This window comes from Salmo trutta, chromosome 2 (assembly GCF_901001165.1).
Source record: "Salmo trutta chromosome 2, fSalTru1.1, whole genome shotgun sequence".
In the NCBI taxonomy this organism is placed as follows: Eukaryota; Metazoa; Chordata; class Actinopteri; order Salmoniformes; family Salmonidae; genus Salmo; species Salmo trutta.
This window is the reverse complement of record NC_042958.1, coordinates 2440145-2466559: the sequence shown is the minus strand read 5'-3', so window position 1 is coordinate 2466559 and position 26415 is coordinate 2440145. Positions and strand designations below refer to the sequence as shown.

Genomic DNA, 26415 nt, shown 5'->3' with positions numbered 1-26415 from the left:
GCTGGAGGACCTCACTGCTCTGCTGGAGGACCTCACTGCTCTGCTGCAGGACCTCACTGCTCTGCTGCAGGACCTCACTGCTCTGCTGCAGGATCTCACTGCTCTGCTCCAGGATCTCACTGCTCTGCTGGAGGACCTCACTGCTCTGCTGGAGGATCTCACTGCTCTGCTGCAGGACCTCACTGCTCTGCTGGAGGACCTCTCTACTCTGCTGCAGGACCTCACTGCTCTGCTGGAGGATCTCACTGCTCTGCTGGAGGACCTCACTGCTCTGCTGGAGGATCTCACTGCTCTGCTGGAGGACCTCACTGCTCTGCTGGAGGACCTCACTGCTCTGCTGGAGGATCTCACTGCTCTGCTGGAGGATCTCACTGCTCTGCTGGAGGACCTCACTGCTCTGCTCCAGGATCTCACTGCTCTGCTGGAGGACCTCACTGCTCTGCTCCAGGATCTCACTGCTCTGCTGGAGGACCTCACTGCTCTGCTGGAGGATCTCACTGCTCTGCTGGAGGTTCTCACTGCTCTGCTGGAGGACCTCACTGCTCTGCTGGAGGATCTCACTGCTCTGCTGGAGGATCTCACTGCTCTGCTGGAGGATCTCACTGCTCTGCTGGAGCTGGAGGATCTCACTGCTCTGCTGGAGGACCTCACTGCTCTGCTGGAGGATCTCACTGCTCTGCTGGAGGATGTCACTGCTCTGCTGGAGGATCTCACTGCTCTGCTGGAGCTGGAGGATCTCACTGCTCTGCTGGAGGATAGGATCTCCATCTTTTCATTCCAAGACTCCATCATGGACACTCTTACGGACAGTTGTGTCTGCTTTGTGTGATGTATTGTTGTCTCTACCTTCTTGCCCATTGTGCTGTTGTCTGTGCCCAATAATGTTTGTACCATGTTTTGTGCTGCTACCATGTTGTGTTGCTACCATGTTGTGCTGCTACCATGTTTTGTTGCTACCATGTTGTGTGTTGTGTTTGTTCTTAACTGACTTGCCTCGTTTAAATAAAGGTTACATTTAAGAATGTAGAAATATCCAACAGCATGTAGCTGAAGCCAAAAGGCCCTACCTAATGAGTTTTGGGATCATGGTGGGCTTATTGTTACTACAGAGCTGCATTACTGCACAACACACACACACACACACACACACACACACACACACACACACACACACACTCACACACACACTCACACACACACACACACACACACAGACACACACACACACACACACACACACACACACACACACACACACACACACACACACACACACACTCACACACACACACACACACACACACACACAGACACACACACACACACACACACACACACACACACACGGGCACAAATCCTTTGAAAACCCAATGAGATAAGGGCATGTAGGCTCACTCACACGCACAACCTAACTCTCCTCTCTTTCACAGCATGCATACAGACTGGGTACCACGGCTGGATACCACGGCTGGGTACCACGGCTGGGTACCACGGCTGGGTACCACGGCTGGCTACCACGGCTGGGTACCACGGCTGGGTACCACGGCAACACGGCTGGATACCATGGCTGGATACCTGGGTACCACGGCTGGGTACCACGGCTGGCTACCACGGTTGGGTACCACGGCAACACGGCTGGGTACCACGGCTGGGTACCTGGGTACCACGGCTGGGTACCACGGCTGGGTACCACGGCTGGATACCACGGCTGGGTACCTGGGTACCACGGCTGGGCACCACGGCTGGGTACCTGGATACCACGGCTGGGTACCTCGGCTGGGTACCTCGGCTGAGTACCTGGGTACCACGGCTGGGTAACAGACGAGGACAGGCTGTGGACGGATGCATCTCTTTCATATGGGGCTCTGGTCAGTAGGGTGTCATGTGAAGCATCACCAATACTGACACCATTACATGACAATGGAGACTGACAGGAAGTATCAGTCCAGCCAGAATCCTGCTGAATGACTCTAGTCAGGACTCATCAGTAAAGCCTTGTGTTCCAGAATCTTGCTGAATGACTCTAGTCAGGACTCATCAGTAAAGCCTTGTGTTCCAGACTCCTACTGAATGACTCTAGTCAGGACTCATCAGTAAAGCCTTGTTTTCCAGAATCCTACTGAATGATTCTAGTCAGGACTCATCAGTAAAGCCTTGCGTTCCAGAATCCTACTGAATGACTCTAGTCAGGACTCATCAGTAAAGCCTTGTGTTCCAGAATCCTACTGAATGACTCTAGTCAGGACTCATTAGTAAAGCCTTGTGTTCCAGAATCCTGCTGAATGACTCTAGTCAGGACTCATCAGTAAAGCCTTGTGTTCCAGACTCCTGCTGAATGACTCTAGTCAGGACTCATCAGTAAAGCCTTGCGTTCCAGAATCCTACTGAATGACTCTAGTCAGGACTCATCAGTAAAGCCTTGTGTTCCAGACTCCTACTGAATGACTCTAGTCAGGACTCATCAGTAAAGCCTTGCGTTCCAGAATCCTACTGAATGACTCTAGTCAGGACTCATCAGTAAAGCCTTGTGTTCCAGACTCCTACTGAATGACTCTAGTCAGGACTCAATATAGAAACTACAGAAAGAGAACTCTGATGACCTACTTAACCCTGGTCTCTCTGCCACCCACCCTTATCTCTACCCTCCCTCTCTCTTTGCATCACTCTCTCTCTCTGTATCCCCCTCTCCTTCCCAGTTTATCCCCCCCTCTCTCTCTCTCTCTGTATCCCTCTCTCCTTCGCAGTTTGTCTCCCCCCCTCTCTCTCTTCCCCCATCCCTCTCTCCTTCCCAGTTTGTCCCCCCCCCTCTCTCTCTGTATCACTCTCTCCTTCGCAGTTTGTCTCCCCCCTCTCTCTCTCTCTTCCCCATCCCTCTCTCCTTCCCAGTTTGTCTCCCCCCTCTCTCTCTTCCCCATCCCTCTCTCCTTCCCAGTTTGTCTCCCCCCTCTCTCTCTTCCCCATCCCTCTCTCCTTCGCAGTTTGTCTCCCCCCCTCTCTCTCTCTCTTCCCCATCCCTCTCTCCTTCCCAGTTTGTCTCCCCCCTCTCTCTCTTCCCCATCCCTCTCTCCTTCCCAGTTTGTCTCCCCCCTCTCTCTCTTCCCCCATCCCTCTCTCCTTCCCAGTTTGTCCCCCCCTCTCTCTGTATCCCTCTCTCCTTCCCAGTTTGTCTCCCTCCTCTCTCTCTCTCTCTTCCCCCATCCCTGTCTCCTTCCCAGTTTGTCTCCCCCCTCTCTCTCTGTATCCCTCTCTCCTTCCCAGACAGTTGTGGTCGGGGACAGTTGTGGCCGGGGACAGTTGTGGCCGGGGTCAGTTGTGGCCGGGGTCAGTGAAATATTAAAATGGCTTCCGGTCCAGAAATAAGCCATCATCAACCAGGGATAAAGGACTCACTTATATAGCAGCAGCAGGCCTGGAATATACTGGGACACAACAAGACACACACACACACACACACACACACACACACACACACACACACACACACACACACACACACACACACACACACACACACACACACATCTCTTCTCTATACTGGAACACAACAGGACACACAGACATGCACAGACGGACACACACACACACAGTCTTGTATAACAAACCTTGTGGGGACACACAATTCAACACCATTCAAAATCCTATTTTCCCTAACCCTAACCCTTACTCTAACCTTAACTGCAAAATCTAACCCTAACCCTAAAACTGACCCTAGCTCCTAACCCTAACCCTAGCTCCTAACCCTAACCCTAACCCTAGCTCCTAACCCTAACCCTAGCTCCTAACCCTAACCCTAGCTCCTAACCCTAACCCTAGCTCCTAATCCTAGCTCCTAACCCTAACCCTAGCTCCTAACCCTAACCCTAACCTTAACTGCAAAATCTAACCTTAACCCTAAAACTGACCCTAGCTCCTAACCCTAACCCTAGCTCCTAACCCTAACCCTAACCCTTACTCTAACCTTAACTGCAAAATCGAACCTTAACCCTAAAACTGACCCTAGCTCCTAACCCTAGCTCCTAACCCTAACCCTAGCTCTTAACCCTAACCCTTACTCTAACCTTAACTGCAAAATCTAACCCTAACCCTAGCTCCTAACCCTAGCTCCTAACCCTAACCCTAGCTCCTAACCCTAGCTCCTAACCCCAACCCTAGCTCCTAACCCTAGCTCCTAACCCTAACCCTAGCTCCTAACCCTAACCCTAGCTCCTAACCCTAACCCTAGCTCCTAACCCTAAACCTAACCCTAGCTCCTAACCCTAGCTCCTAACCTTAACCCTAACCCTAGCTCTAACACTAATTCTATACAATATGTTGTTATGGAAATGAGTCAAGTGATGGCCCTTAAAACCTCTACGGGATAGGGGGCAGCATTGAGAATTTTGGAAAAAATATGTTCCCATTTTTAACTGCCTCCTACACCAACTCAGAAGCTAGAATATGCATATTATTGTTCAGGTTTGGATAGAAAACACTCTGAATTTTTTTTTGAATGGTGTCTGTGAGTATAACAGAACTCTTATGGCAGGCAAAAACCTGACAAGGTTTCAAGCAGGAAGTACCCTGTCTGACAAGGAGTCGTGCGTCTTACATCTTTTTATTGAAAAGTAAGGATCTTAGCTGTAACGTGACAATTCCCAGGGCTCCAATAGGCTCTCAGAGCCCGGGAAATAACTGAAGGTTTACGAGGGAGCCTCAGGCTGAAACACATTATCACCTTTTGTAAGTGTCGACTCAGAGGACCTTTGAATGAGGCGCGTGCACGAGTCGCTCCTGAGGAGAAATTTTATTCGGCTGTTTAGGCTCAATGCATACTCCCGGTCGGAATATTATCACTTATCTACGAGATAAATGGCATAAAAATTGGTTTTAAACAGCGGTTGACATGCTTCGAAGTACGGTAATGGAATATTTAGACATTTTTGACACGCCAATGCGCCATGCAAGGAACCGTGAAGAAGCATTCTGATAGTGTCTAGAACTCACGAACAAAACGTCGCTGTTTGGATATAACGATGGATTATTTGGGACCAAACCAACATTTGTTATTGAAGTAGAAGTCCTGGCAGTGTATTCTGATGAAGAACAAGCAAGGTAAGAACATTTTTCTTATAGGAAATGTGATTTTGGTGAAGGCTAAACTTGCCGGGCATCTAAATAGCTAGCCCTGTAATGCCGGGCTATGTACTTAGATTATTGCAAAATGTGCTTCATCCGAAAAGCTATTTTAAAATCGGACATATCGAGTGCATAGAGGAGTAATGTATCTATAATTCTTAAAATAATTGTTATGCTTTTTGTGAACGTTTATCGTAAGTAATTTAGCAAACTGTTAGTAAATTCCCCGGAAGTTTGCGGGGGTTATGCTTTTTCTGAACGTCACATGCTAATGTAAAAAGCTGGTTTTTGATATAAATATGAACTTGATTGAACAGACATGCATGTATTGTATAACACAATGTCCTAGGTGTGTCATCTGATGAAGATCATCAAAGGTTAGTGCTGCATTTAGCTGTGGTTTGGGTTTATGTGACATGATATGCTAGCTTGAAAAATGGGTATCTGATTTTTTCTGGCTGGGCACTCTGCTGACATAATCTAATGTTTTGCTTTCGTTGTAAAGCCTTTTTGAAATCGGACAGTGGGGTTAGATTAACGAGATTCTTGTCTTTAAATAGCTGTAAAATAGTCATATGTTTGAGAAATTGAAGTAATAGTATTTCTAACGATTCAAAAATCGCGCCACTGGATTTCAGTGGCTGTTACGTAGGTGGGACGATTTCGTCCCACATACCCTAGAGAGGTTAATGAAAAGTAATGTAAAATCTGAAAATGAACTTTGAAAATGCTCTCTCTCTCGTTGTACTTGTGCTCTGGATTAATAGACCTTCACATTGAGGGCATGTATCACCACAGCTTTTCTTTCTTTATTTTATTTTCTAAACATTTGTGATCGCATTTACCGTTGAAGTCGGAAGTTTACATACACCTTAGCCAAATACATTTAACTCAGTTTTTCACAATTCCTGACATTTAATACTAGTAAAAATTCCCTGTCTTAGGTCAGTTAGGATCACCACTTTATTTTAAGAATGTGAAATGTCAGAATAATAGTAGAGAGAATGATTTATTTCAGCTTTTATTTCTTTCATCACATTCCCAGTGGGTCAATTAGTATTCGGTAGCATTGCCTTTAAATTGTTTAACTTGGGTCAAACATTTCGGGTAGCCTTCCACAAGCTTCCCACAATAAGTTGGGTGAATTTTGGCCCATTCCTCCTGACAGAGCTGGTGTAACTGAGTCAGGTTTGTAGGCCTCCTTGCTCGCACACGCTTTTTCAGTTCTGCCCACAAATTTTCTATAGGATTGCGGTCAGGGATTTGTGATGGCCACTCCATTACCTTGACTTTGTTGTCCTTAAGCCATTTTGCCACAACTTTGGAAGCAAGACTGATGTCTTGAGATGTTGCTTCAATATATCCACATAATTTTCCTACCTCATTGCCATCTATTTTGTGAAGTGCACCAGTCCCTCCTGCAGCAAAGCACCCCCACAACATGATGCTGCCACCCCCATGCTTCACGGTTGGGATGGTGTTCTTCGGCTTGCAAGCCTCCCCCTTTTTCCTCCAAACATAACAATGGTCATTATGGCCAAACAGCTCTATTTTTGTTTCATCAGACCAGAGGACATTTCTCCAAAAAGTACGATATTTGTCCCCATGTGCAGTTGCAAACCGTAGTCTGGAAAAGTGATTAGCACTTTTGCACCAAAGTACATTCATCTCTAGGAGACAGAACACGTCTCCTTCCTGAGCGGTATGACGGCTGCGTGGTCCCATGGTGTTTATACTTGCGTACTATTGTTTGTACAGATGAACTTGGTACCTTCAGACGTTTGGAAATTGCTCCCAAGGATGAACCAGACTTGTGGAGGTCTACTCATTTTTTTTCTGAGGTCTTGACTGATTTCTTTTGATTTTCCCATGATGTCAAGCGAAGAGGCACTGAGTTTGAAGGTAGGCCTTGAAATACATCCACAGGTACACCTCCAATTGACTCAAATGATGTCAATAAGCCTATCAGAAGCTTCTAAAGGCACAGTCAACTTAGTGTATGTACACTTCTGACCCACTGGAATTGTGATACAGTGAAATATAAATTAAATAATCTGTCTGTAATCAAATGTTGGAAAAATGACTTGTGCCATGCACAAAGTAGACGTCCTAACCGACTTGCCAAAACTATAGTTTGTTAACAAGAAATGTGTGGAGTGGCTGAAAAACGAGTTTTAATGACTCCAAACTAAGTTCATGTAAACTTCCGACTTCACCTGTACACTATACGATCCCATTGTGGTTTGAGTCTGAGATATTCTGAGAGCAGTGAACGTGTGGCTGTGACCGTCCTGTCAATTCCTGTCATCACTGTTTGATATCTTTTACTGCAGATAAAAACCAAGTCAACCTGAAGTGTGGGTGTCCGTGTGCCTTTCATACTGTACCGAACCCCACACTGTACTGAACTTTACACTGGCAACATACTGTACTGAACTTTACACTGGCAACATACTGTACTGAACTTTACACTGGCAACATACTGTACTGAACTTTACACTGGGCAGCATACTGTACTGAACTTTACACTGGCAGCATACTGTACTGAACTTTACACTGGCAACATACTGTACTGAACGTTACACTGGCAACATACTGTACTGAACTTTACATTGGCAACATACTGTACTCAACTTTACACTGGGCAGCATACTGTACTGAACTTTACACTGGCAACATACTGTACTGAACTTTACACTGGCAGCATACTGTACTGAACTTTACACTGGCAACATACTGTACTGAACTTTACACTGGCAACATACTGTACTGAACTTTACATTGGCAACATACTGTACTCAACTTTACACTGGGCAGCATACTGTACTGAACTTTACACTGGCAACATACTGTACTGAACTTTACACTGGGCAGCATACTGTACTGAACTTTACACTGGGCAGCATACTGTACTGACATGTTTCTAACCAGGACAATACCTTCAGCCATGACCCCAAAAGGAATGCCAAAAGCTATGGCTCTCAGCGGGGTTAGTCTAGCACTGTTCGAATCTCTCCTCCTCCACACGCACACACACACGCACACGCACGCGCACACACACACACACACACACACACACACACACACACACACACACACACACACACACACACACACACACACACACACACACACACACACACACACTAAAGTATCAGTAGCATAACAAAACGTCTGCACAAATTAACACCGGTGTGGAACCCAACCTGTGTGGCTATAGAAGGTATCTGGAAAGCGTTAATTCAGGATTACTTAAGCCTGACTAACTCTTATCAGTGGGCCAGAGAAACCAGACACCCAAATCATTTCAGAATGATTCATGTACGTCAGTTGGGGGTTTAGTATCAATATCTGGCAGTGACGCTAGAGGAGATGGCTGTAGGACGGATATATTTTAACTTCTGCTATATGAGACCACCTTAAAGGGGCAATCAGCTGTTGCTACATCCATTTTGTTTTTGGGACGTAGAAATGAATGATACATATCCATTCTTGAAGAATATCTCGAAATGCCAACAGAGGTGTTTTGAAAAAGGAGGATTTAGATTTATAAAAGCTATCTACTATTTGTGTCACGCCCTGACCAGGTGAACTCTGCTATTTTGGTCAGGGTGTGGCATTTCTATGCTTTATTTTCTATGTTTTGGTTATAGCCTTTCTTTGTGTTTTATTTCTATGTTGGGCTCGGGGTGATTTCCCAATCAGACAGCTGTCGCTTGTGAAGTCTGATTGGGAATCACATTTAAGTTCCTTTTCCCCCACGATGTTTGTGGGTTGTTGCCTCTGTTATTTGAGCACGTAACGTATTGGCAGTTTTTCCTTGATTTTGTGTACATGTTTAATTCTAGTGTGTTAAATAAACATGTATTCGCTCCCAGCTGCGTTTTGGTCCGCTTCCTCGTCTCCCGACGACAAACGTTACAATTTGTGTACTCGTATTTCACCAGGTTGACTGAGAACATGTTCTCTACTACAGTCGTGGCCAAAAGTTTTGAGAAAGACACAAATATTAATTTTCACAAAGTTTGCTGCTTCAGTGTCTTTAGATATTTTTTTGTCAGATGTTACTATGGAATACTGAAGTATAATTACAAGCATGTCATAAGTGTCCAAGGCTTTTATTGACAATTACATGAAGTTGATGCAAAGAGTCAATATTTGCAGTGTTGACCCTTCTTTTTTAAGACCTCTGTAATCCGCCCTGGCATGCTGTCAATTAACTTCTGGGCCACATCCTGACTGATGGCAGCCCATTCTTGCATAATCAATACTTGGAGTTTGTCAGAATTTGTGGGTTTTTGTTTGTCCACCTGCCTCTTGAGGATTGACCGGAAGTTCTCAATGGAATTAAGGTCTGGAGAGTTTCCTGGCCATGGACCCAAAATCTCAATGTTTTGTTCCCCGAGCCACTTAGTTATCACTTTTGCCTTATGACAAGATGCTCCATCATGCTGGAAAAGGCATTGTTCGTCACCAAACTGTTCCTGGATGGTTGGGAGAAGTTGCTCTCGGAGGATGTGTTGGTACCATTCTTTATTCATGGTTGTGTTCTTAGGCAAAATTGTGAGTGAGCCCACTCCCTTGGCTGAGAAGCAACCTCACACATGAATGGTCTCAGGATGCTTTACTGTTGGCATGACACAGGACTGATGGTAGCGCTCACCTTGTCTTCTCCGGACAAGCTTTTTTCCGGATGCCCCAAACAATCAGAAAGGGGATTCATCAGAGAACATTTCTTTACACCAGTCCTCAGCAGTCCAATCCCTGTACTTTTTGCAGAATATCAGTCTGTCCTTGATGTTTTTCCTAGAGAGAAGTGGCTTCTTTGCTGCCCTTCTTGACACCAGGCCATCCTTCAAAAGTCTTCGCATCACTGTGCATGCAGATGCACTCACACCTGCCTGCTGCCATTCCTGAGCAAGCTATGTACTGGTGGTGCCCCGATCCCGCAGCTGAATCAACTTTAGGAGACGGTCCTGACGCTTGCTGGACGTTCTTGGGAGCCCTGAAGCCTTCTTCACAACAATTGAACCGCTCTCCTTGAAGTTCTTGATGATCCGATAAATGGTTGATTTAGGAGCAATCTTACTGGCAGCAATATCCTTGCCTGTGAAGCCCTTTTTGTGCAAAGCAATGATGACGGCACATGTTTCCTTGCAGGTAACCATGTTTAACAGAGGAAGAACAATGATTCCAAGCACCACCCTCCTTTTGAAGCTTCCAGTCTATTATTCGAACTCAATCAGCATGACGGAGTGATCTCCAGCCTTGTCCTCGTTAACACTCACACCTGTGTTAACGAGAGAATCACTGACATGATATCAGCTGGTCCTTTTGTGGCAGGGCTGAAATGCAGTGGAAATGTTTTTTTTGGGATTCAGTTCATTTCCATGGCAAAAAGGGACTTTGCAATTAATTACAATTCATCTGATCACTCTTCATAACATTCTGGAGTATATGCAAATTGCCATCATACAAACTGAGGTAGCAGACTTTGTGAAAATTAATATTTGTGTCATTCTCAAAACTTTTGGCCACGACTGTACAGCAATGGAATACTGTAACAAAATGCTATGTCATTCAAACGCTATGTCAGCCAACTCATAATAGTCAAATACCAGCACAAAATGATGTGGTACGTCTCCCTGCAAAACCATGACATTGACCTCCTGTTGTTGTTGGTAAGTGGTTGGTAAGTGGTTGGTAAGTGTGACACCTTTACAGGTGAAGGTGCCATTTGGTTGCCCTGGTGATATCAGCCTGCTTTGTGCTAACATTCCACTCATGCCAAACATGACTAGGAGTGATGAGGAGTGGAATGATGGGTAAACAGACTGGCACACAGGATGCCATTTCCAGTAGGTGGAATGATGGGTAAACAGACTGGCACACAGGATGCCATTTCCAGTAGGTGGAATGATGGGTAAACAGACTGGCACACAGGATGCCATTTCCAGTAGGTGGAATGATGGGTAAACAGACTGGCACACAGGATGTCATTTCCAGTAGGTGGAATGATGGGTAAACAGACTGGCACACAGGATGCCATTTCCAGTAGGTGGAATGATGGGTAAACAGACTGGCACACAGGATGCCATTTCCAGTAGGTGCCATTTGAGATATATTTACTAGTTGAGATAGACAGTAATAGATAGTAGCACAGGTCAGGATGCTGCATATTATACAATGGGTGAGTCTAATCCTGGATGCTGATTGGTTAAAACCAATAAAACCAATTCACCAAATTACCACGGGCTAAGTCTGAGACGATATGCTTATTTGCCTTTCCATCTCACTGCGCAACCCGCCGTCTCTTCAGCCCAGCCAGGCAATTTATAAACTTGGCCCCCAGTGTACAAATCATCTAGACATTATCTCACATATGCTTATTTGCCTTTCCATCTCACTGCGCAACCCGCCGTCTCTTCAGCCCAGCCAGGCAATTTATAAACTTGGCCCCCAGTGTACAAATCATCTAGACATTATCTCACATTTATTTTAAACTAGCAATTGGTTTTCAACAGCGGAGATTTGTATAAACCTTACTGTTTGCCTCAGTACTATTGAATTGTCCCATTAGTAATAATCGTGTCAGAAAGAGACAGACAGACAGCCATCAAAACTAGTGAACCTTGGCTGGAAACAAAATGACGGCTTGGGTAGCAACCTCAGGACTTTTTTCCTCGTGGAAGGATGAAATAGTATAAATAAATCAATCCCAAAATGTTTTTTATTTTTTGAATGAAAATGTGTCAATCATTATTTGAATATGTTGGTAACAGTTGTATAAAAGTGATAATGCCCTTGAAGCCCGGTGTTGGGAAGATATAATGGCACGGTTTGCCGGCCCTCAACGTGCCATTATCCATAAAACACAGGCTTCTCGTGCATTATCAGGAATTATCATTATCACTTACATGAACCTAATCCAGCTGACACAGACAGGAGGATGATAGTGCAGGATAATGAATAACGTGGTCAGAGAGGAGAGAACACCCAATCACTGAGCAGAGGAGGGTAGGGGAGAGGAGAGAGCACCCAATCACTGAGCAGAGGAGAGTAGGGGAGAGGAGAGAACACCCAATCACTGAGCAGAGGAGAGTAGGGGAGAGGAGAGAGCACCCAATCACTGAGCAGAGGAGGGTAGGGGAGAGGAGAGGAGAGAGCACCCAATCACTGAGCAGAGGAGAGTAGGGGAGAGGAGAGAACACCCAATCACTGAGCAGAGGAGAGTAGGGGAGAGGAGAGAGCACCCATTCACTGAGCAGAGGAGGGTAGGGGAGAGGAGAGAGCACCCAATCACTGAGCAGAGGAGAGTAGGGGAGAGGAGAGAGCACCCAATCACTGAGCAGAGGAGAGGAGGGGAGAGGAGAGAACACCCAATCACTGAGCAGAGGAGAGTAGGGGAGAGGAAAGAGCACCCAATAACTGAGCAGAGGAGGGTAGGGGAGAGGAGAGAGCACACAATCACTGAGCAGAGGAGAGTAGGGGAGAGGAGAGAACACCCAATCACTGAGCAGAGGAGAGTAGGGGAGAGGAGAGAGCACCCAATCACTGAGCAGAGGAGGGTAGGGGAGAGGAGAGAGCACCCAATCACTGAGCAGAGGAGGGTAGGGGAGAGGAGAGAGCACCCAATCACTGAGCAGAGGAGAGGAGGGGAGAGGAGAGAACACCCAATCACTGAGCAGAGGAGGGTAGGGGAGAGGAGAGAGCACCCAATCACTGAGCAGAGGAGGGTAGGGGAGAGAGCACCCAATCACTGAGCAGAGGAGGGTAGGGGAGAGGAGAGCAGAGCATGATAGAGCAGGGGAGAGGAGAGCAGAGCATGGGAGAGCAGGGGAGAGGAGAGTAGGGGAGAGGCAGGGGAGAGGAGAGCAGAGCATGGGAGAGCAGGGGAGAGGAGAGTAGGGGAGATCAGGGGAGAGGAGAGTAGAGCATGGGAGAGGAGAGAAGAGCAGGGGAGAGCAGGGGAGAGGAGAGTAGGGGAGATCAGGGGAGAGGAGAGTAGAGCAGGGGAGAGGAGAGTAGGGGAAGCAGGGGAGAGGAGAGCAGGGGAGAGGAGAGTAGGGGAAGCAGGGGAGAGGCGAGTAGAGCAGGGGAGAGCAGGGGAGAGTAGAGGAGAGTAGAGGAGAGTAGGGGAGAGCAGGGGAGAGGAGAGTAGGGGAGATGAGACTAGAGCAGGGGAGAGTAGGGGAGAACAGCAGAGAATAGGGGAGAGCAGGGGAGCGTAGTGGACATTATGGGAGAGCAGGGGAGAGGAGAGTAGGGGAGAGTAGGGAAAAGGAGATCAGGGAAGCAGGGAAGAGGAGAGTACGGCAGAGCAGGGGAGAGGAGAGTAGGGGAGAGTAGGGGAGAGCAGGGGAGGAGAGGAGGGGAGAGGAGGGCAGGGGAGCAGGGTAGAGGAGAGGAGGGGAGAGCAGGGGAGAGGAGAGTAGGGGAGAGTAAGGGAGAGGAGAGTAGGGGAGAGCAGGGGAGAGCATGTGTGTGTGTTTCAGGGCTGACACACTATCTCTATGTGTTGATATGATGACTGATTAGAGAGTTGCAATATTAACATAAAATCACACACAGTGCTCATCCATCTCTACCCAGTCTCTGTCTCTGTCTCTCTCTCTCTACCCTCTCTCTCTCTTTCTCTCTCTCTTTCTCTCTCTCCCTCTCTCTCTCCCTCTCTCTCTCTCTCCCTCTCTCTCTACCCTCTCTCTCTCTCTCTCTACCCTCTCCCTCTCTCTCTCTACCCTCTCCCTCTCTCTCTCTACCCTGTCCCTCTCTCTCTCTCCTTTCCCTCTCTCTCTCGGTTTACATTGCACTTTGTCATCACTGTGCAGTCATGATGAAATATAGGGCTCTGGGAATATGGGTGTCATTTGGGATGTAAGTCTCAGACCTCTGCCACGCGGTCAACTAACTGCCCATTCTGACATTCCAATTTAAGGCTAAATGGAACCCTGAGCACAGATCAGGACGGACAACCAACCGAATCATATCGTCTGCAGATCAGGACGGACAACCAACCGAATCATATCGTCTGATTGTCTTCGCACACAGACGTGACCCCAGAGAGCCAATGAAAATGCTCAATTCAGCCTAGGGGGCACGCACACACACACACACACACACACACACACACACACACACACACACACACACACACACACACACACACACACACACACACACACACACACACAGGCACACGCACACATGCTAACCAGTGAGTCACATTGATGTACACAATGTCAATAAATGTGTCTATATTCTAGTTGTGTGATGGGATACACAGGCAGTTCCTGCATCCCAAATTGGCATCCTATACTCTATATAGTGCACTACTTTTGACCAGGGCCAATAGGGAATAGGGTGGCATTTGAGACACAAACACAGACATTAGGTACTACTGTATTATGAATCAGTCATACAGCGCTCTGTCTAATTTCTACGTTACATCACACTGGTTTATTAAGACAGGCATTCTGTTCAGCAATAGTGCCATCCAAAATAAATAGCAATGTACATGCCTCAGACATTTTGGTTGATTTGTTGCCAATTAAAAGACTGGTGCTAAAACATGATGTTTAGCTGGCAGAGACGCTCTCTTCGTCTTTCTCTCTCTTTCTCTATACCTCTCTCTCTCTGCTCCCTCTCTATCTCTCTCTCCTCTTTCTCTTGCTGTCTCTTTCTCTCTCTACCCCCTCTCTCTCTGTCTCTCTCTGTCTCTCTCTACCCCCCTCTCTCTGTGTCTCTCTCTGTCTCTCTCTACCCCCTCCTCTCTCCCCCTCTCTGTCTCGCTCTCTCTCTCCCTACCCTTTCTCTCTCTCTCCCTCTCTCCCTCTCTCTACAACTCCCTCTCTCTCTCTCTGTCTCTCTCCTTCTCTCTCTCTCCCCTCCCGCTCTCTGTTTTTGCTCTCTCCTCTTTTCTCTCTGTCTCTCTCCCTTTATCTCCATCCATCTCTCTCATCTCTCTCTTCCCTCTCTCTCTCTCTTCCCCCTCTCTCTTGTCTCTCTCTTTTCTCTCTGTCTCTCCCTTTTTCTCCATCCGTCTCTCTTGTCTCTCTCTCTCTCTCTCTCTTCCCCATCTCTCCGTTCGCTGTGTTAATAATGTGGAACACCAGCGCATGGCTGACAACATGACTGGAGCCGTCTCCGTGGTAACCACCACAGACACAAGGCCAGGCTGTTCATCCTTCCAGGATTCTGCGATTGCAATATTTTTAGCAAAATCAAAAATTCCCTGCATATTATTGCGAGGGCTTGCAAATTTCACCAATCAAAGCACTATTTCCATATATAAAACAGTCAAATAATCATAATAATATCGCATAAAACTGACCAATCACCGCAGTATTAAAAAGAGGGCTCGCAATTTCAACCAATCACCACACTACAAAAAGCAAAAACACACACACACATAGCAAGGCAAAGCTGTGCTCACTGAGCCTGTACTTTGTCAAGGTTTTTCTCAGGTTTCGATCAGTAACCATGGTCAAATAGTTAGCCACGGTGTACTGTCGATTTAGGGCCAGATAGCACTGCATTTTGCTTTGTGTTTGTGCTTGTGTTTCCCAATAAGTAATGTAGTTATGTTTTGACTGTGTTGTAGTTTGTTTTATTCTGATTGATTGGATGTTCTGGTCCTGAGGCTTCAGTGTGTTAGTAGAACAGGTTTATGAACTCAGCCCCAGGACCAGCTGGATGAGGGTCCTGAGGCTTCAGTGTGTTAGTAGAACAGGTTTGTGAACTCAGTCGCAGGACCAGCTGGATGAGGGGACTCTTTTCTTTGCTCAGCTCTTGGCATTGCAGGGCTTGGTAATGATATGAGAGGGGGTCACTGTATTTTAGATGTTTCCAAAACTTAATTGCTAGTTTTTTTAGTTTTTTTATTATTAGTGGATATTGGCCTAATTCTGCTTTGTAGTTTTCCTCTGGACATGTAGGAGAATCTTACAGAACTTTCAACTGTGTTTTTGTCCCATTGGGTGAAATCTTGTTTTGCAAGTGGACCCCACACCTCGCTGCCAGGAAGTGCAATTGGTTCAATGACACAATCAATTTGTTTTAGCCAAATTTTAATAGGTATTTCAATTTGAATGGGTTTTTTATTGGCGTAAATGCCAGTTTTCTCTCTCAGTTCATTCGCTGCTTCTCTCTCTTACCCTGCACATTGCCTGTCTCACCCCCCCCCCCCCCCCCCCACACACACACACACACACTGACACGTATGAGAACACAAGCAAACACACTATCACTCAATCACAGTCACAACCTCAACGGTCAATGCTTTAGCCTTTAAGCTTTCAACACTGAACCCTCAGCCAGGGGGTTAGAGATGACAGATCAGACAGTAGTGGCCAGGGGGTTAGAGATGACAGATCAGACAGTAGTGGCCAGGGGGTTAGAGATGACAGATCAGACAGTAGTGGCCAGGGGGATAGAGATGACAGATCAGACAGTAGTGGCCAGGGGGATAGAGATGACAGATCAGACAGTAGTGTCCAGGGGGATAGAGATGACAGATCAGACAGTAGTGGTCAGGGGGATAGAGATGACAGATCAGACAGTAGTGGCCAGGGGGGTAGAGATGACAGATCAGACAGTAGTGACCAGGGAGATAGAGATGACAGATCAGACAGTAGTGGCCAGGGGGTTAGAGATGACAGTGGCCAGGGAGATAGAGATGACAGATCAGACAGTAGTGGCCAGGGGGTTAGAGATGACAGATCAGACAGTAGTGGCCAGGGGGTTAGAGATGACAGATCAGACAGTAGTGGCCAGGGGGTTAGAGATGACAGTGGCCAGGGGGTTAGAGATGACAGTGTCCAGGGGGTTAGATATTGGGTTTTCTAATGATCAATTAGCCTTTTAAAATGATAAACTTGGATTAGCTAACACAACGTGCCATTGGAACACAGGAGTGATGGTTGCTGATAATGGGCCTCTGTACGCCTATGTAGATATTCCATAAAAAAATCAGCCGTTTCCAGCTACAATAGTAATTTACAACATTAACAATGTCTACACTGTATTTCTGATCAATTTGATGTTATTTTAAATGGACAAAAAAATGTGCATTACTTTCACAAACAAGGAAATTTCTAAGTGACCCCAAACTGTTGAACGGAGTGTAAATACACCACAGTCCCAGTAGAAAGCTTGGACACACTTACTCATTCAAGAGTTTTTCTTTATAAATAACACATATGGAATCACGTAGTAACCAAAAACGTGTTAAACGAATCAAAAATAAATTTTTAGATTTGAGATTCTTCAAAGTAGCCTCCCTTTGCCCTTATGACAGCTTTGCACACGCTTTGCAGAGCGGAAGAGGAGAATATGAAAGTTACAGGTCCATTATGATATTCTGAGAGAGTAACTTGGCATATATAAGAAGACCATTAGAAATGCCAGACGGGCTCATTTTACTAACTTGATCATTATTAATCAGAATAATTAGAGACCATTTATGGTTTGATAAATCCTACCCTGAAAATCTATGTGGACTTTCCTCCACATCTAAATGTGATGTGTTTTCTGTATATTTCAGAGATAAGATAAGCAACATTAGACTGGGTATCAGTCAAGACCTGATGAGAAGTTTGATGATATGTGCCCTAGTCTACCACACAAAGGCACGATGGATTTATTTTCCCCTGGTTGACACAGACATGCTCAGGAAAGTGACATCCCAACTTAAGTCTTCTACCTGCCTTCTCCATCCTATCCCCACCACTTTCTACAAAACTGTTTTTAATTGCATATCTGAACAATGTCACGTCCTGACCATAGAAAGCTGTTCTTTTCTATGGTAGAGTAGGTCAGGGCGTGACAGGTTTTTTTTCTAGTTTAGATTTTCTATGTTGTTATGTTCTAGTTTTTGTATTTCTATGTTTTTTGGGGGGGGAATGATCTCCAAGCTGGTAATCATTGTCTCTAATTGGAGATCATACTTAAGTAGTTGTTTGTCCCACCTGGGTTTTGTGGGAGATTGTTTTTGAGTTAGTGTATGTTGCACCTCTTCGTCACGGTTTGTTGTTTTTGTTCTTTAGTTTATTTGTGTATCTTGCATAGTTTCACAGTTCAATAAAATATGTGGAACGATACACACACTGCGCTTTGGTCCACTCCTTCTGACGAACGACGTGACAAACAAAGCTATTGTTAATCACTTTCCCCTAAAAACTGCAATGATGAACCCCCTGAAGAAAAGTAATCTAGATTACTCAGCTCCAAGCAATTTTCGGGAAATTTCCAACCTTCTTAAGCAAAATTCTGGAGAAATTGGTGTTCAAACAGCTAAAATAATTGTTTAAGTGCCAACTGTATTTTTTGGAAAAATTCCAATCTGGTTTTTGTACCTACCACAGCAAAGAGACAGCCTTAGTTTAAGTGGTAAATGATCTTAGAGCCAACACAGATGCCAAACAGCTCTCTGTCCTTGTAATCTTAGATTTAAGTGTTACCTTCAACACTGCTGACCATGATGCCCTTCTGGACAGACTGGAGAGGTGGGTTGGCCTCTCCGGTCCAGTTCTAAATTGGTTTAGGACATATTAAACCCGGTCGAGAGTTTTTTTGTCACCCATGGTGAACATAACTCAGAGAAAATACATATCATGTGAGGCATTCCACAAGGTTCTGTTTTGGGTCCGGTATTGTTCAGGTTATATGTCTTACCCCTTGGCAGCGTTATCAGAAAGCACAGCATTGATTTTCACTGCTACGCAGACGATACACAACTTTACATTTCTGTGTCACCAGAGGATTTTAGATCCACAGATAAACTGTATTAGTGATTTAAATACTTGGATGGCTCACAACTTCCTCCAGATAAATCAAGACAAGACTTATTTATTGTTGGAGTCAAAGCACAGAGAAAGAGAATCTAGCCGCACTTTTACACTTACGGGCAATAATGATAAATAAAATACCTAGGTGTTACTTTACATTCTGAACTTAATTTCGAATCCCACATTAGGAATTTGACAAATTGCTTTTTACCACCTGAGGAACATTGCCAAGGTGTGGCTGTTTCTCTCTCAGGCTGATACAGAGAGACTCATCCATGCTTTAATTACTAGCAGGCTTGACTACTGTAATGCTCTCCTGTCTGGTCTACCAATGAAAGCCAAACATACAGAATGCTGCAGCGTGGGTACTGACCAAGACCAGACAGAGAGAACACATTACACCGGTTTTAAAGGTCTCTGCACTGGTTGCCTAGCTGCATGTGAGTTTTAGAATTAATTGTAACATTCTTCTACGATTGTGCACCCCAATACCTGTCAGACATGCTTTAAGTTATGTCCCCAGTAGGTCCCTCAGGTCCTCTGGCACTGGCCTTTTAACTATCCCAAAGCCAAGGAACCAAGAGGCATGGAGAGGCAGCTTTTAGTTACTATAACCCCAGCCTGACAGAGACGCTGAAGGTCTATTTAGCTTTGCTTTTCCTTAGAGTGCTTTTTTAGTCATTCAGTTTGTGTCATTCCTTTGTTTTTTATGTTATGTTTGTTGAGTAGTACAAATTTCAGCTTTCATTTTCATAGTTAATTTTTTTTTCTCCTGTAAAGTACATTGTATTGCTGTAAGGTTCTGTATTTATTTTCTTAGCCCTGTTTCGTTGTGTTCTAGAACGTAGCCCTGTTTCTTTGTGTTCTAGAACGTAGCCCTGTTTCTTTGTGTTCTAGAACGTAGCCCTGTTTCTTTGTGTTCTAGAACGTAGCCCTGTTTCTTTGTGTTCTTGAACATAGCCCTGTCTTTCATTTTTGTTCATTGATTTCACCTGTTAGTTACTCACCTGGTCTCATCAGCTCCTTATTTAGTTCAGTTCATTCTGTTTGTGCCTTTGTGAGGTATTGTTCGTTCTGACTCTACTAAGCCTTTTCCTAGCTTGTTTGTGAGAACCAGTTATAGCCTTCAGTCCTAGTTTTGACTCACCTGCCTGTTTGCCTACCTGTGTATGACCATTGCCTGCCTGTGACCACGATTCCTGCCTTCCGCGAAGGTGAAATAAACACTTGCCGCGCTCTGCGCGTGAATCTACACCCTTTTCTCCCTGGGTATTCATTACAATTGCATTCCACGTCAGAAATGTGCTGTTTAAATAAAGCTTGATTTGATTTGTCTCGACAAAGTTGCCAATGTCTTTGCAATTTTTATGAACAAGCAAAGGGTAAAAAGTTACTTCAAATGGATACGTAGATGACTGCATTAAAAGATAAATACAGTAGGCTACCAAAAGGTATCCAAACTTGGACTGTCACAGAACACATGGTTCATGTCCCCTGTACTTGACTGACTTCTCCAGCATAGGTTGGATTCTATCACCCGGCACAGTCAGAAGAGGACTGGCCACCCCTCAGAGCCTGGTTCCTCTCTAGGTTTCTTCTTAGGTTCTGGTCCTTCTAGGGAGTTTTTCCTAGCCACCGTGCTTCTACACCTGCATTGCTTGCTGTTTGGGGTTTTAGGCTGGGTTTCTGTACAAGCACTTTGTGACATCGGCTGATGTAAAAAGGGCTTTATAAAAACATTTGATTGATTTTGACATAGTCTGCTGCTGGAAAAACGTATGTGTTATGGCTATTACACCCCCTGCTATAATGTGGATAAAGAGTTACCTGTTTAACAGAACAGAGGGTGTTCTTTAATGGAAGCTAATGTAATAAAGCTAATGTAATAAAATAAAGCTAATGTAATATAATGTATGCACTCTACAGTAAGTCGCTCTGGATAAGAGCGTCTGCTAAATGACTAAAATGTAAAATGTAAATGTAAGCTTCTCCAACATAATCCAGGTAGAATCAGGAATTCCCCAGGGCAGCTGTCTAGGCCCCTTACTTTTTAAAATCTTTACTAACAACTTGCCACTGGCTTTGAGTAAAGCCGGTGTGTCTATGTATGAGGACAACTCGACACTATACACGTCAGCTACTACAGCGACTGAAATGACTGCAACACTTAATAAGAGCTGCAGTTAGTTTCAGAATGGGTGGCAAAGAATAAGTTAGTCCTAAATATTTCTAAAACTAAAAGCATTTTATTTGGGACAAATCATTCACTTAACCCTAAACCTCAACTAAATCTTGTAATGAATAATGTGGAAATTTAGCAAGTTGAGGTGACAAAACTGCTTGGAGTAACCCTGGATTGTAAACTGTCATGGTGAAAACATATTGATACAACAGTAGCTAAGATGGGGAGAAGTCTGTCCATAATAAAGCGCTACTCTACATTCTTAACAACACTATCAACAAGGCAGGTCCTACAGGCCCTAATTTTGTCGCACCTGGACTACTGCTCAGTCGGGTGGTCAGGTGCCACAAAAAAGGACTTCGTTTTTTGCAATTGGCTCAGAACAGGGCAGCACGGCTGGCCCTCGGATGTACACAGAGAGCTAATATTAATAATATGCATGTCAATCTCTCCTGGCTCAAAGTGGAGGAGAGATTGACTTCATCACTCCTTTATTTATGAGAGGTATTGACATGTTGAATGCACCGAGCTGTCTGTCTAAACTACTGGCACACAGCTCGGACACCCATGCAAACCTAACAAGACCTGCCACCAGAGGTCTCTTCACAGTCCCCAAGTCCAGAACAGACTATTGGAGGTGCACAGTACTACATAGAGCCATGACTACATGGAACTCTATTCCACATCACACTGGAGTAGCTAGCCAGTAGGGCTGTATCACACCGGAGTAGCTAGCTAGTTGGACCTTATCATGCTGTAGTAGCTAGCCAGTAGGACTGTATCACGCTGGAGTAGCTAGCCAGTAGGACTGTATCATGCTGCAGTAGCTAGCCAGTAGGACTGTATCATGCTGCAGTAGCTAGCCAGTAGGACTGTATCATGCTGGAGTAGCTAGCCAGTTGGACTGTATCATGCTGCAGTAGCTAGCCAGTAGGACTGTATCACGCTGATGTAACTAGCCAGTTGGACTGTATCACACCGGAGTAGCTAGCCAGTAGGACTGTAACCCCCTGTAGTAGCTAGCTAGTTGGACCTTATCATGCTGTAGTAGCTAGCCAGTTGGACTGTAACACGCTGGTGTAGCTAGCCAGTAGTACTGTAACACGCTGGTATAGCTAGCCAGTAGTACTGTAACACGCTGGTATAGCTAGCCAGTTGGACTGTAACACGCTCGTATAGCTAGCCAGTTGGACTGTAACACCCTGGAGTAGCTAGACAGTAGGATTGTATCACACTCGAGTAGCTAGCCAGTTGGACTGTATCACACTGGAGTAGCTAGACAGTAGGATTGTATCACGCTGGAGTAGCTAGCCAGTAGGACTGTATCATGCTGGAGTAGCTAGCCAGTAGGACTGTATCATGCTGGTGTAGCTAGCCAGTTGGACTGTATCATGCTGGAGTAGCTAGCCAGTTGGACTGTATCATGCTGTAGTAGCTAGCCAGTAGTACTGTATCACGCTGGTGTAGCTAGATGAGCAATGCCCATTGCATGTATTATTGCTTAGTGGCAGTTTCCGAAATTCCTGAAGTGTAAATGGAACGGTATTAAACACATGGAAACCATGTGTTTGACGTGTTCAATACCATTCCACAGATTCCGTTCCAGCCATTACTATGAGCCCATCCTCCCCAATTATGGTGCCACCAGCCACCTGTGGTGCACGATCTATACAGCTATGGTACAGTCTCATTGGCTTGTATCTAACGGCTAGTTGGCTAGCTAACTGGCTATAATAGCAGCAGGATGTTCGCTATCTTATTTGTTAGTGCTCTTATTTCGTTTATACAGATGACTTCAGCCATATGAAAAACCTTCCATAGCTAAATATACCTAGCTAGCTAGCGAACTTCCTTTGCTTGTATCTTGCTTCTCATCCGACAGGTGTTAGCTAGCTAGCTAACTTCCTTTGCTTGTATCTTGCTTCTCATCCGACAGGTGTTAGCTAGCTAGCTAACTTCCTTTGCTTGTATCTTGCTTCTCATCCGACAGGTGTTAGCTAGCTAGCTAACTTCCTTTGCTTGTATCTTGCTTCTCATCCGACAGGTGTTAGCTAGCTAGCCTGCTACTAGCTAGCTGCTGCTGTTGTGCAGCAACTGAGTTGTTGGTCCGGCTATAGAACTCTGAGCTTTGGCTAAAAAAATATGTTAGCATTGTCAGAAATGCTACAAAAAGGTAGCACATCATTGGTTCTTAATGGACAGAAATGAGCACGTGAGAGCGATAAATTACACATTTAATCAAAACTGTTGCCCCTACAATCTTATTCAGTCCGAAAGGTGTCAAGTGGAAGCTGTACGGAAGCTGTATGGAAGCTGTAGTCTCATTCTTATCCAAAGCCTAGATCTTGGAGCTAGGTCGGGGAAAGACATTGTCTTATATAGTGCAATACTTTGTTACAGGTCATCAGTAGTGAACTATGTATGTAAATCTACAGTAGGTTTGGGGTTCTATTCTGCCTATGCACCCTTCATTTGATGCCAAATCCACCAGTGGTGTGCACAGCCAAAGAGCTATATTTTCATATCATCCCCCCCCCCCCCAAAAAAAATGTAAACGCCTAGAGTTTCTAAACGGTATTGGCACTTGGATTGGAACCAGTGTTATGGTCATAGGACATGAACAATAGAAGTCTTAGGCCACGCCTACCTGTGGTAGGAAAGAACCCCATGTCTACTGTAAAATACGGTGGTGGATCTTTGATGTTATTGGGGCTATTTTGCTTCCACTGGTCCTGGGGGCCCTTATTAAGGCCAACAACATCGTAAACTTTACCTAGCATGTGTATTATTTATTATTTATTATGAATCCCCATGGCAACAGCTACTCTTCCTGGGGTCCAAACCTCAGGACATGTTTAGCTAAAAACCTGGTTGCCTCTGCCAGTAGGCTTAAACTTGGCAGCAAGTGGATCTTCCAGCAAGACAATAACTCAAAGCAGACAACAAAATCCACAAAGAAATGGTTAATTGACCACAAAAATCAACATTTTGCAATGGCAATCTGAATCTCTGATCTTAAACCCCATTGAAAACCTGTGGGTTGAATTGAAGAGGGCCAGTCCATAAATGCAGACGAAGAATATCAAGGATCTGGAAAGATTTTTTATGGAGTTACGGTCCATAAATATCAAGGATCTGGAAAGATTTTTTATGGAGTTACGGTCCATAAATATCAAGGATCTGGAAAGATTTTTTATGGAGTTACGGTCCCCTAACAGATCACTGAACTAATCAGTCCCCTAACAGATCACTAATCTAATCAGTTACCTAACAGATCACTAATCTAATCAGTTATTTAACAGATCACTAATCTAATCAGTCCCCTAACAGATCACTAATCTAATCAGTTATTTAACAGATCACTAATCTAATCAGTCCCCTAACAGATCACTAATCTAATCAGTTACCTAACAGATCACTAATCTAATCAGTTATTTAACAGATCACTAATCTAATCAGTCCCCTAACAGATCACTAATCTAATCAATTACCTAACAGATCGCTAATCTAATCAGTTATTTAACAGATCACTAATCTAATCAGTCCCCTAACAGATCACTAATCTAATCAGTTATTTAACAGATCACTAATCTAATCAGTCCCCTAACAGATCACTAATCTAATCAGTTACCTAACAGATCACTAATCTAATCAGTTATTTAACAGATCACTAATCTAATCAGTTACCTAACAGATCACTAATCTAATCAGTTATTTAACAGATCACTAATCTAATCAGTTACCTAACAGATCACTAATCTAATCAGTCCCCTAACAGATCACTAATCTAATCAGTTACCTAACAGATCACTAATCTAATCAGTTATTTAACAGATCACTAATCTAATCACTCCCCTAACAGATCACTAATCTAATCAGTTATTTAACAGATCACTAATCTAATCAGTTACCTAACAGATCACTAATCTAATCAGTCCCCTAACAGATCACTAATCTAATCAGTTACCTAACAGATCACTAATCTAATCAGTTATTTAACAGATCACTAATCTAATCAGTCCCCTAACAGATCACTAATCTAATCAGTTACCTAACAGATCACTAATCTAATCAAATCAACATCTGAAGTGTAACGTACATCTACGTACATAACGCGACTATCCAATAGCAATCCAATGTACACAGCTAGCCAATAGCAAGCCACTGTACACAGCTAGCCAATAGCAAGCCACTGTACACAGCTAGCCAATAGCAAGCCACTGTACACAGCTAGCCAATAGCAATCCAGTGTACACAGCTAGCCAATAGCAATCCAGTGTACACAGCTAGCCAATAGCAAGCCACTGTACACAGCTAGCCAATAGCAATCCAGTGTACACAGCTAGCCAATAGCAAGCCACTGTACACAGCTAGCCAATAGCAAGCCACTGTACACAGCTAGCCAATAGCAATCAAGTGTACACAGCTAGCCAATAGCAAGCCACTGTACACAGCTAGCCAATAGCAAGCCACTGTACACAGCTAGCCAATAGCAAGCCACTGTACACAGCTAGCCAATAGCAATCCAGTGTACACAGCTAGCCAATAGCAATCCAGTAAGTAAGCCTTGTCTGAGGCCAGAATGGTCCATAGGGCAGGAGCCCATCTCTTGATTCTGTATCATGAGGCATCACAAGTACACCCCCTGGACAGGATGCCTCATGTGCACAGCTAACCAACAGCTAACCAACAGCTAACCAACAGCTAACCAACAGCTAACCAACAGCTAACCAACAGCTAACCAACAGCTAACCAACAGCAATTGAAGAAACATTATGTACACATTGGAAATAGCAACCCTATAAAAACATTCCTATTAGCAAGGTGTTTACACACAGAGCTCTGGAAAACATTCCTATTAGCAAGGTGTTTACACACAGAGCTCTGGAAAACATTCCTATTAGCAAGGTGTTTACACACAGAGCTCTGGAAACATTCCTATTAGCAAGGTGTTTACACACAGAGCTCTGGAAAACATTCCTATAGCAGGTGTGGGGCAGCGCAGAGCTCTGGAAAACATTCCTATTAGCAAGGTGTTTACACACAGAGCTCTGGAAAACATTCCTATTAGCAAGGTGTTTACACACAGAGCTCTGGAAAACATTCCTATTAGCAAGGTGTTTACACACAGAGCTCTGGAAAAACATTCCTATTAGCAAGGTGTTTACACACAGAGCTCTGGAAAACATTCCTATTAGCAAGGTGTTTACACACAGAGCTCTGGAAAACATTCCTATTAGCAAGGTGTTTACACACAGAGCTCTGGAAAACATTCCTATTAGCAAGGTGTTTACACACAGAGCTCTGGAAAACATTCCTATTAGCAAGGTGTTT

The 26415-nt window shown here is 44.7% G+C and overlaps 1 protein-coding gene across 3 annotated transcripts in view; it reads right to left on the bottom strand.

Moving 5' to 3' along the window:
• Nucleotides 1-26415, bottom strand: part of LOC115149015 (junctophilin-1-like) — a 111529-nt gene that overhangs the window by 55895 nt on the left and 29219 nt on the right. The window lies entirely within an intron of this gene.